Source organism: Engraulis encrasicolus, chromosome 11 (genome assembly GCF_034702125.1).
Source record: "Engraulis encrasicolus isolate BLACKSEA-1 chromosome 11, IST_EnEncr_1.0, whole genome shotgun sequence".
NCBI classification, from domain to species: domain Eukaryota; kingdom Metazoa; phylum Chordata; class Actinopteri; order Clupeiformes; family Engraulidae; genus Engraulis; species Engraulis encrasicolus.
Window position 1 is genome coordinate 45,700,615 of NC_085867.1, and position 12,500 is coordinate 45,713,114.

The 12,500-nt window shown below is 43.2% G+C and overlaps 1 protein-coding gene across 1 annotated transcript in view; it reads right to left on the reverse strand.

Annotated features, from left to right (window-relative positions):
- Positions 1-12,500, reverse strand: part of urm1 (ubiquitin related modifier 1) — a 34,725-nt gene that overhangs the window by 22,068 nt on the left and 157 nt on the right. The window lies entirely within an intron of this gene.

Sequence of the window (12,500 nt, forward strand, 5' to 3'; positions counted from 1 at the left end):
AATGGTGGGTTTTTGGTCAAGACCTGTCACACTGTAAGCTAAGGCTGTAACGATATTGCATCGAACCGAGGGATCGCGGTACGCAGACCCACGAACCCCTATCGCGAAGCTTCCTCACAGAATCGCGATGTGCCCTTTTAAAGTTGTTACCCCTCAGTGTAGAACACAACAGGCAACATACAGGCAAGAGTTTGCATATGCGCTTAAAAAGACCAGTAGAAAAAGGGCGCACACGTTTGAGTAACAGTTCCATTCACCCCTTTCTCATATAAAATGCTCCTTCCAACCAGCACGTTGTTGTTATCCATTGCCTGAGCAACCTCCGTGAGACGACAAATTTTGGCAAACATCGGAAGGTGAAGGACAAATGAACAATAGACCAAGAAGGCTTTTATAAACGTGTCAAGATTTTTTTTACTCATGCTTGCGCGATGTATTGCGAGTGGAGTTTGACGTTGGAGCGGAGAGAGAGAGAGCGCGAGAAAGAGAGCGCACGAGATGCTCCGCCTGCCTATAAACCAGCCTGGAATCGCTTGTAGGGAGGTGCCCGAAGTCGGACGAACGTTGAGGTCGATAGGCAGGATATTAGGCAGCATTATTTCTTCCCACCTTAATGTTAGTCTATATTGTAAAATTACCGCCTACATAAGCAGAAAGCATGCTCCATTTCAGCCTCTGTATTCATTCTCGCTCATGACAAAATGTCAAACCACACAACAAATCGAAAAACGTGCGCGTTACGTAGCAGTGAGAACTAACTGAGGTTCATTTCAACTTTTGATTGTAGGCTACAGGCAGGCGCTGCACGATCAAAAAAAAGCTACGGAAATATTTAACTTAATCAAAATTTAAATCAAAATTAAATGTTGCATTTCTGTAAGTAGCCTAACTTAATACTAGGCCTGTCACGATAACAATTTTTGCCAGACGATAACGATAACAAGAAATTATCGCGATAATCGATAATATTGTCTCTCTCGCCATTTTCAAACAATATAATGTGCAATAAAAAACACTGCTATGCAAGGTGCGGCCTCCTTCTTGAAACATTGAATGTAACATTTGGGCCAGCAGACTCAGAGGTTTAAATAATTAAGATTGACGCCTGCTCCAAGAAGAAATGTGTCAAACAATATAATGACACAAAAATGCCATAAAACAGTGACTACACCCCTTCACATTTTTAAAGCATCACGGCAGGGGATATATGTTTTTAAATACATCCTCATGGAGCACAATAGGCTCTAAATAGGCTTTTTTGTATTTATTATGAAGGTAAGTTATATAGTCTTTCTTTAACATTTTCTGTTATTTATCTTTCTCAAGCACACTGAATGGCTTATAGGCATATCCATGGTGTGATGTAAAATAACCTACTGGTGGGGTAGGCCTATTGTTAGGCCTAATTCACAAATTATTACTTAGACAGCTTATTTCAAACAAATGCACGTTGTTACTAGCTAATTGTCAGTCAAAACCCAAATCAGCCCTGTTAAAGGCATTTCAACATCAGCAAAAAGCAAAAGAGCATGAACAGATGCACAAGTTTCAGCTCTCTCTCTCTCTCTCTCTCTCTCTCTCTCTCTCTCTCTCTCTCTCTCTCTCTCTCTCTCTCCCCGATACCCTCGACCGGAACAAGTTGCAATTCTGCGCACTTTAAAGTCCTTTATGAACGCCCATACATTGATTCTTATGAGTTATGAGTCGCAATGCCTCTGTTTCCCTTGTAGCGCGCTCAACCGTTCACATTCTCCTGGTGTGACAGATTTAAATCCACAAATCTTATCTTCATGATTTGCTTGCGGACTGCCTACTCATATTGTTAGGTCTAAATAAACAAGAAATATAGCGAAAATCACAAAAAGAACAGACAACGAACGTCGGGGTAGGAGGCGCATTGAAATAATAGTGGAAACTCAGCGAGGTTTAAAATAACAGCCTCAGAGCAAGTTTGTCGCGACGGCACCACTATTTCATGTTTGCACAAACACGTCTTCGTCGTGGATATTGGGTTGCTGCGCATGTTTCAGAATGAACATTTGCCTCCGTGTTGGAGCTGTTCATTCCCCTCTCTGAGGAACGTTGCAGATGCGCTGACTGAGACTGGAAGAATATTGCGCTCCTAGTCTATCGCTGATTCTTTGTCGAGGCTTGTAAGCGACGCGCGGGAACACCAGCGTTCTATTTCAAAGACGCAAGTAGCCAGATCAATGCACTTTTTTTCCAACCAGAACTGCACTGAAACTTAAAATTACACCAACATTTAAGCGTCATTGCGCTGCGTTGGCCTATAACGCGTCATCAGTAGTCTTATGGCTACGGTAGAGAAAGGGAGAGAGGGAAAACAAAACATCACGCAAATAACTTATCGTTACTTATCGGGGCCAGAAAAGTGATCGTTCTTGTAAAAAGTTATCGTCCGATTTATTGACTTATCGTATATCGTGACAGGCTTACTTAATACAACATGTTTCCTGACGATATGTGGCCAGTGTTGTTTTAATGATATTAATTGGATAGGCCTAATGTTTGATAAAGTAAGACAGCTGCCAATGACCATACACCCTGACCACCTCGCCTCTCTCTCTCTCTCTCTCTCTCTCTCTCTCTCTCTCTCTCTCTCTCTCTCTCTCTCTCAACATATGATCTTAGCCTATTTATAAGCCTTTATCATTGGTGAACTATATCCCTTATTTCTCTGTGTTGTGTTTTGATGTCAACACCTGGGAACAGGTTGCAGTGGTAGCCTATATCGGCAACATCATTCAGCCTTGTAAAACTACAAAATTAATGCAGGCAGGTAAATGCAAAAAATATATTAATTACAAAGTATATATATTATTTATTTTCTTATTATTATTATTATTATTTTTCTTTTTTTTTTGTGTGAAATCGTGGGGCATATCGAACCGTGGGTCATATATCGTGATACAAACCGAATCGTGGGTTGGGTGTATCGTTACAGCCTTACTGTAAGCACTACAGAAAGGAAAACATTGCAAAACATGACAAGGAATACACCCACCATTTAAGCTGGTGAAATCATGTCCAAGATAGGAATTAACACTGTTTTTTATATAAAATCATCTCATCGGTTAATGTATTTAACTGTTAAGTGTTGTCTTTTGTTTTGTTTTTAGTCTTCCTCGACATTTGCTGCCATTTATTGTCCCCGTCCCAACTCTTTTGAGACATGTTGGATTTCTCAAATTAGAAATGAGTACATATGTCCCCCAAAACAATATTTTTTCTCGGTTTTAACACTTAATATGTTGTCTTTTCACTATTCTCCATCTAATGAATAGATTGAGTGTTTTGAAAATGATAGCATTTTGATTTTATTCACTGTTTACCAAACGTCCCAACTTCATCGGAGTTGGGGTTAGTATAACCAGTAAGAAACAATTTTATACACCAAACATAAGTTTTTGCTTTTACCCAACTGTTAAGAAAATTCCATGATATTCCATGACTGTGAATGCAAAATGATGAAATTCCATGACTTTCCATGACTGGAAAAGCTTTTATGAAATTCCATGATATTCCAGAAATTCCATGACCCGTGGGAACCCTGTTTTTTGCAACTGTCTGCCCCATGAACCAGGAAGTAGAGGGCGTGTCTTAGGTGCCCCACCGTATATCGTTGTAACAAGTAACAAGCATCATCCGAGCAACTGCAGGAACCGCAGATGATGTAATGTTTATGCCATGGTGATGTCATGATGATGTCATCATGGTGATGGTGACGGGCTGTATGGAGCACCAATGACATCATCAACAGGAGACGACTGGCTGTGTGGTGCCAGGAAGCGAGTTTGCGAAACACAGGACGATATTGCGCCCAACCGCGTTTGGCGTCTCCGATTGGCTACAACGGCTCCCTTGTTCCTCCCCTCTGATGGCTTTCGGTTGACAGCAAGAATGTCAACTCTCGCTCAAAGCAGGCTTGCAGAACATTCGTGTAGCCTACAAATTTGGCCGATCTCTTGAAACAGACACTAAAAGTAGGGTAACAAACAAAAAGTAGGCTACCCAAACCATTTACGATGCAGTAGGCCTACACAAATGCCGTGTTGTATTTCATTTTAGCGAGGTTTGGCATATCTCTTGAAACAGATGTGCCAAGTCAAAACGTAGCCATAGCCTACCCAACGATACAGTGAGCTCCAGTATTTGATTTCATTTTTATTTACATAGCCTAATAAATGAAAGCGTCAGCTAAATGCAATGTCGTTAGCCTACCCAACGATGCAGTGAGCTCCAGTATTTGATTTCATTTTTATTTACATAGCCTAATAAATGAAAGCGTCAGCTAAATGCAATGTCGTTAGCCTACCCAACGATGCAGTGAGCTCCAGTATTTGATTTCATGTTTATTTACATAGCCTAATAAATGAAAGCGTCAGCTAAATGCAATGTAGCCTAATCCTAACTGCATAAACTCCTGTGTTTATACAAATGCCGTATCTATTGGATTGGATCAAATCTAAGCATGCAAATGTAAAATCAAGCAGCACAGCAAAACAAACCATGATAAACAATGCAACATGATGCACAGCAACATGAGCCAGTGTGACAGCAAACCACACCAAAAATGAATAAGTATGCAAAACAACGAAAATGTAAAATCACAAAATGCAGTCAGTTTAAAAACATGCAAACCAACGAAAATGTAAAATCAAAAAATGTGGTCAGTTTAAAAACATGCAAACCAACGAAAATGTAAAATCACAAAATGTGGTCAGTTTAAAAACATGCAAACCAAGGAAAATGTAAAATCACAAAATGTAGTTTGTTTAAATCCAATCCAATATGCCTTGTCTTTCATCATTGTGTTGATTTGCCACTGTAGCAGTTTCACTCCTTGAAATCTGATGTATACCTTGTTCCAAATAGCCTACTATTTAATACATTTTCTACAATCCAATATGCCTTGTCTGTCACCATGACACCACCTATTTTTTGTCAGGTCACAGGCAAAGTTGGTTAAAACTGAGGTACTTAGACAACAGAAAACTTTCACCGCAATTTCAGTGTTTCAAAACAGACCTTATCAAAGTATCCATGTGTTAATGTTAGATCTACAGAAGTAGGGATGAATTGATATACAGAATGCAGTTCCTAATATGACCACCAGATGGATTTACCGTCATAATAAATGGAAAGTAAATCCTACATTTGCTACCACATGTGCCATGGACTCGGTGGACAACTTACAAGATCACCTCGAGGTTTGGCTAATGTGAATAAAATGAAATGGTAAGAAACGTCATTTGTAGGCCTATTGCATCACTGTCTAGGCCTGCCTTTGTTTATGCTTTTAGTGTCATCTGTTTCAAGAGATGAGCCAAACCATAATAAAATGACATGATACGGCATTTGTATAAAACACAGATTAAATTATTTGTACACGAATGTTCTGCAAGCCTGCTTTGAGCGAGAATTACAGTATTTGTCAATTGGTTTTGTACATTTCTCGAATCTCTCTCGCAATTTGCAAAACATAGGGCCTAATATTCATTCTCAAAACAGCTTTAACAAATGGCAAAACATCGTGGATAACCTGCAAAACCGAGTCTCTTGCTCAAAACCCTTATTTGTCTTTCAAAATCAAGTTTTTTGTGTCAATGAACGTATCAGCGCCAGCAGAATGGTTAGTCATTGTGTCATAGTGTATATTGTACATTTGAATAGTACACTCTTGAGGATCTTTTCTGAAGCGAAATGTTGTTTAGATTGGATGGGAAATGTTGTAAATTCAGTTTTATATTACATTGATCAGATAAGATTGAGATAGTTTCATGCATTCAGTGACAAAGCTTTTTGAATGATATGACCAAAGCATTTGATAATGTACGAAATCACTGAGAATTGTACATAGCCATGGCATGGTGGACGAGAGCATTTGCTATATGCCGAAAGCAGTGAAAAACTGATTTGACCATGTGCACAGGTAACACCAGGAAGTCACAATTGAACAAAGACTTTTGAGAATTATCATTCTGTTGTGAGAAATGTAAACTAACATTCTTGCTGTCAACCGAAAGCCTTCAGAGGGGAGGAACAAGGGAGCCGTTGTAGCCAATCGGAGACGCCAAACGCGGTTGGGCGCAATATCGTCCTATGTTTCGCAAACTCGCTGCCAGGAAGCAACAGTGACATCATCAACAGGAGACGAGTGATGTGATACTGTGAGGGTGACTGAGGTGTGTGTGCACAGACATCATATATGAAGACTAGATGCGTCGTCCGCGTTCCCGTCATCCAAGACGAACGTCCGCACATGGCGGCCATGTTAAAGCAGCCTTCTGGCTCAACCAGTTGCAGTGAGTTTTGGGTGTTGTATACTCTTCAGATGGCCATAATTCCCTCAAATTTATATTGATTTTCGAAAGGGTTGTTTTTTTATACAGTATAAAAAATTCCAAACGAAAGTATATGTTGATACTGCATAGTGATGAATATTCACAATATTATTATATTATATTACATTATATTATTATGTGCATAGGTCTAAAATCATGTATAATATAGTTCAGTAGGCTTATTCATGTAATTAAATAGACCCCATAAACAAATGCACAACGTAATCTTTTATATTTTCAGTAAAATAACAAATAAACGTTCACTTGTAGTATATGCTTTGGTTTCGACAGCTCCACCTTGTGTTCAAAATGAGTCGTGACGCTAAAGCCATCCAGATAGAATGAACTTGTTGCGCTGTACATCTCTCCAGTACGTCATCTCTGTCGTCTTTAATTTGGTGCAATGAATATATCCATGCTGTCAACGTAATGCACAGCAATGGTTAAACTGTGTATTAATTGCTGTAGGCAGTGATGGGCAGTAGCTTCACTAGGCCTAGTTGTAGTGAAGCTACTAGTTTAACTACATTCCCCAGTAGCTTGGTCGTAGTGTCACTACTTTATGTATCGAGTAACTTCCCTGTAGTTAAGCTATTTTTTGTCACAAGTAGTGACGTAGCTTCCACAAAAGCTATTTTGTCCCGCAATGTTGCTCAAAGAAAAAATGTTGACTCTCTTTCCTGAGATAGGCAGTGACACAGGGGTTCCATGACCCACCTGCATGAAATGAAGTCAGAGGTGGGATATAGTCCCATATATAGCCCCCCATATATAGGCTAGCAAACCGACTGTTTTTTCCTTGTTACGTTCTATATTATGAAAGTGAACGAGTTAATGTTACGTGCGCGCATCGTAACGCAAGCTCATGTAAGGTGTATGACGTAAAAATGTTAGTGAATGGGAGGGATGTGTGCACGCCAGGGAGTGCCCCACACTGTCCCTCAGAAACATAACCATGTCCCCCCTTGGACTTATTGGGGTCACCCTAGGCCTGTGGGCCTATAATGATATTTAAAGCACACTGAATGTATAATAAATATCAATAAAGTATAATGAGATCAATAAAGTTTGGTTTAATGAAGGTAGGCCTATCTGTTATTTTAAATCAAGCTGACATTATGTCGGGACAATGTAGCTTCTGGTGTAGTGAACTACATTTCCGCACATTTTTGTAGCTTAGCTCACTACATTTCTGATGGTGGTAGCTTTAGTGTAGTGAAGCTTAATTTATGGTTGAGTAGCTGATAGCTTAGCTCACTACATTTTACAAGTAGCTTGCCCAACACTGGCTGTAGGTCTATCTAAATGTTTGGACAACAGGCTAAGAGGGATGCATCTCTTGGGCGTTTTACCCCAGTCTATAGGCCTACTTAAGTTTTAAGGAGCCCTACCATTTATATACACGTGTCAATATTTCAGCGAAGCAACAGTATACATTTTTAAGTATCTCGACGTTTCAATTCTTCAGTTTACTTCAGGTGTAACGGGGGTCTGTGGAGAGTTTAGGCTGCGCTAATATGGCCGACCTGTGCGGACGTGCTTGAAATACGCGATGACGTATCTAGTCTTCATATATGATGTCTGTGTGTGTGTGTGTGCGTGTGTGCATGTGTGTGTGTGTGTGTGTGCGCGTGCGCGCGTGTGTGTGTGTGTGTGTGTGTGTGTGGTGCTAGCCTATGATGTCACCCATCTTCTACAGCGGTCAGGTGAGGTAGCTGAGCTGTGAGGGTGACTGAGGTGTGTGTGCGTGCGTGTGTGCGTGTGTGTGTGCGTGCGTGCGTGCGTGCGTGTGTGCGTGTGTGTGTGCGTGCGTTGCTATGATGTCTGCCATCTTCTACAGCGCTCCCTGCACTCCCTGTATCTGAGGGCATCTGCTGACTCTGACATCAGCAGAGAGGAGAGGAGAAGAAAACAGAGGAGAGGAGAGGAGAGGAGAGAGGGATGATAAGAGGACAACGGAGAGGAGAGATGGAGAGGAGATAGGGAAGAGGAGAGAAGAGGAGAGAGGGAAGAGGAGAGAGGGAAGAGGAGAGAGGGAAGAGGAGAGGAGAGGAGAGGAGAGAGGGAAGAGGAGAGAGGGAAGAGGAGAGAGGGAAGAGGAGAGGAGAGGAGAAGAGAGAGGGATGATGAGAGGGAAATAGAGGAGAGAGGGATGAAAAGAGGATAGTGGAGAAGAGAAGAGAAAGAGGAGAGGAGAGAAGAGGAGAGGAGAGGAGAGAGGGATGAGGAGAGAGGGATGAGGAGAGGAGAATGGAGAGCAGAGAGGGAAGATGAGGAGAGGAGAGAGGGACGAGGAGAGGAGGAGGATGGAGGGAAGAAAAGAGGAGAGAGGGACGAGGAGAGGAGGAGGATGGAGGGAAGAAAAGAGGAGAGAGGGACGAGGAGGAGAGGAGGATGTAGGAGGACGGAGAGGAGAGAGGGATGATGAGAGGAGAGGTGAGGAGAACGAGGAGAGGAGGGGAGAGGAGAGGAGAGGAGAACGAGGAGAGGAGAGGAGAGGAGAGGAGAAAAGAGGAGAAGAGAGCAGAAAGAGGAGAGGAGAGAGGGATGAGGAGAGTAGAAAAAGGAGAGGAGAGGAGAGAGGGATGAGGAGAGGCTTAACACTCCTTTATTGTGAACCATCATCATCGATTAAAAGTGAACTTTACATAACATGTAGGTTGTGTTAACACAAGAAGGGATTAACTCACTCCTTCACAAAAAAGGGATGAGGAGAGGAGAAGGGAGAAGAGGAGAGGAGAAATGGGGTATGAGGAGAGGAGAGGAGACGAGAAGAGAGGAGAGGAGAGGAGAGTTGAGGGAATAGAGGAGAAGAGAAGAGAGGAGAGGAGAGGAGAGGAGAGGAGAGGAGAGGAGAGGAGAGTTGAGGGAATAGAGGAGAAGAGAAGAGGACAGGAAAATAAGAGGAGAAGAGAGGAGAGGGGAAGAGGAGAGGAGAATAAGAGGAGAGCGTAGAGGACGGGAATAGATTGCAGGGAGAGAGAGCTGAAGGGTGCAAGAGAATGAGGGAGGGGAAATGAGAGAGATAAAGAGAGAAGAGGAGAAGAGAAAGAGAGATAAAAGGAGAAGAGAAGAGAAGTAAGAGAGAGAGGGTGATGAAGAAAGAAAAACGAGAGAGAGGGTGATGTCCCCACAGTGTGTGTGTGTGTGTGTGTGTGTGTGTGTGTGTGTGTGTGTGTGTGTGTGTGTGTGTGTGTGTGTGTGTGTGTGTGTGTGTTGTCCCCTTCTTCAGTGTTAGCAGGTGCAGTTCTATAATGGAGGCTCTCATCACTACAGAAAGACACGTTGTCCTCCCCACTCTGACCACACACACACACACACACACACACACACACACACACACACACACACACACACTGCCCAACACACACACACACACACACACACACACACACTGCCCAACACACACACACACACACACACACACACACACACACACACACACACACACACACACACACACACACACACACACACACACACACACACACACACACACACAGAGTGAGAGGGCCAGAAAAAGACCAGTTGTCCTCCTCACTCTGCCCTCGACCATCCTCTGGCCCTCTGCCCAACACACACACACACACACACACACACACACACACACACACACACACACACACACACACACACACACACACACACACATACACACACAGTAGAGAGAGGGAGAGAGATAAAGAGAAAGAGAGAGAAAGCGAGAGAGACAGCAAGCAGAGAGAGAGAGAGAAAGGGAGAGAAAGACAGAAACAGAGAGAGAGAAAAGGAGAGAGAGAGAAAAAGAAAGAAGGAGAGAGACAGTAAGCAATAGAGATGGAGAGAGAGCGTGCGCTAAAGAGAGAGGGAGGGAGAGAGAGACAGTAAGAAAGGGAGAGAGAGAGCGGGGCAGAGAAAGACAGAGGGAGAGAGAGAGAGACAGAGAGAAAGTGAAAGAGAGAGAGCGAGAGAGAGAAAGAAAGAGGGAGAGAGAGAGAGAAAGGGAGAGAGAAAGAGTGCCCATGCGAGAGAGGGAGAAAGGGAGAGAGAGAGAGAGAGAGAGAGAGAGATGTCCTGTCCTGTCTCCCGTATTCCTGACATCACTCCCACCTCTCTGCTGGCTGTGCTAACAGTTTGGGCTGCGTGCGTGCGCGTGGGTATGTGCGTGTGTGTGAGTGCGTTACAGTATGCGACCTTGCCTCCTCCACTTGTGCTTGTTTCCTTGCACCAGGAAGTAATACGTCATAATGACATCACTGACAACAGCATTATATTTCAATATCTTGCAAAAGCTCAATTGTAAAGTTGTGGCTAGGCTGACAGCTGGGAAACTTTAGCGTTTTCTCCACAGAGGGTGGACCAGGAGGCGGGGCAAGGCCACAAGCACAAGTGGAGGAGGCAAGGTCGCATATTGGAACGCACCCTGTGTGTTTGTGCTAACAGTCTGTGCTCGTGTCACGCCGGCTAGCTGCCTTTGCCGAAACAAGCTGTGGGTGTGAGAGAGGGTGTGTGTGTGTGTGTGTGTGTGTGTGTGTGTGTGTGTGTGTGTGTGTGTGTGTGTGTGTGTGTGTGTGTGTGTGTGTGTGTGTGTGTGTGTGTGCTAAAAGTTTGGGCTGCGTGTCACGATGGCTAGCTGCCTGGCTAGAGATCACTGCAACTCCCTTTGCTGAAACAAGAAGTGTGTGTGTGTGTGTGTGTGTGTGTGTGTGTGTGTGTGTGTGTGTGTGTGTGCGCGTGTGTGTGTGTGTGTGTCCTAAAAACAGCTATACTCTCTCACCTCCTCCCAGTATGTGAGAGAGCCCTCAGGCGTGGGCAGTGGATATCATCTACCCTGAACCATACTGCTACACCAAACAAGAAGGTAGTAAACACGCTGTAACTACGCTGTGACTATGGAAACTATGGAAACAGGCTTTCTGGCCAGCCAACTGTGTTGTAGCTGTAGGGAAAGTGATGGTATCACTTCCATGTAATAACAACATTACAAGTCTTTTCAACTCAGAAATGTATATTAAGTTACAGTCTGGTCCTGGGACCGCAGTAACCTCCTTTACCAATTAGAACAAATACATGTGACTTGACTTGACTTGACTATTCAATTCAGTTTCTAACATTTCAACACTTCAAGTCATAATGAATGTGAAACTTCATAATATTAAAGTCATGCTGGGGGGTGGGGGGGTTTGGGTAAGACGGCCTCAAAGTCCCTAAACGGCCTTCGAGACATAGGTTCCCGACCATAGGTGCATAATGACAATAAAGCCTTTTCTAGCCTACTCTATTGTATTGTATTCCGAGCGGTCACATTGCAATACGCTACCAATATGGTTCGGATTAAAATAGTGGGCTACTATGGCATAAAAAAAGAACAGAACAGAAAAATATTTTATTGACAAGAAAAGAATGCTTTGCTCCATTCCATTCTGAACCATAGTAGCCCACCGACTTTGCTTGTGCCCGCTTCTTAAACACATAGGACATAACAAATACTACCACCCTGCTCTTCCATCATTTCAGCATCTATTGCTTGTACTTTTTTATGCTGGATTGTTTTTAATGGCACCTTTCCTATTTATTGCAACTATGTTCTACCGCAGCCCCTTCCTTGACTAAGTCTTATCTCTGGTTCTACTCTATTTGCAACTCTGTTTCACTGGAACTACACTACAGGGCACTGCCACGATGAAACACTGCTAGGCTAAGCCTACTGCAGAACACACTAATGGGCAACCAGCTGTTATTGTTTACAACTGACCATTTTCATAACCTGATTAGTCCGTGTCACCCAACATTCATTGTCAACAGTGGGAAAAAAAACGAAATATCTTGTAGACTACACAGCTATGGCGGGCTTTGGTTTGGACAGGACTTGCCGACATCCTCTCCTCTCTGCACTCTGACAGACTGTCACGCTGACCAGCAACAACAACGCGTGCTTTTGGTGACAGCTCCAGTGCGAGGTGCCTGTTATCCGCCATAGATACACGCATGCAGTGTGCCGGAGAACCCAACATAAGCACAATACTGAATGTAAACAGATACAGTAGGACTTCTACATAAACGGCAGGGCTTTTCACCATCAAGTCTCTGTTCACTCCACAGCCTACACACTAGGCTACTCACTCGCTTCGTGGTTAAAATGTTACAATTACGTCA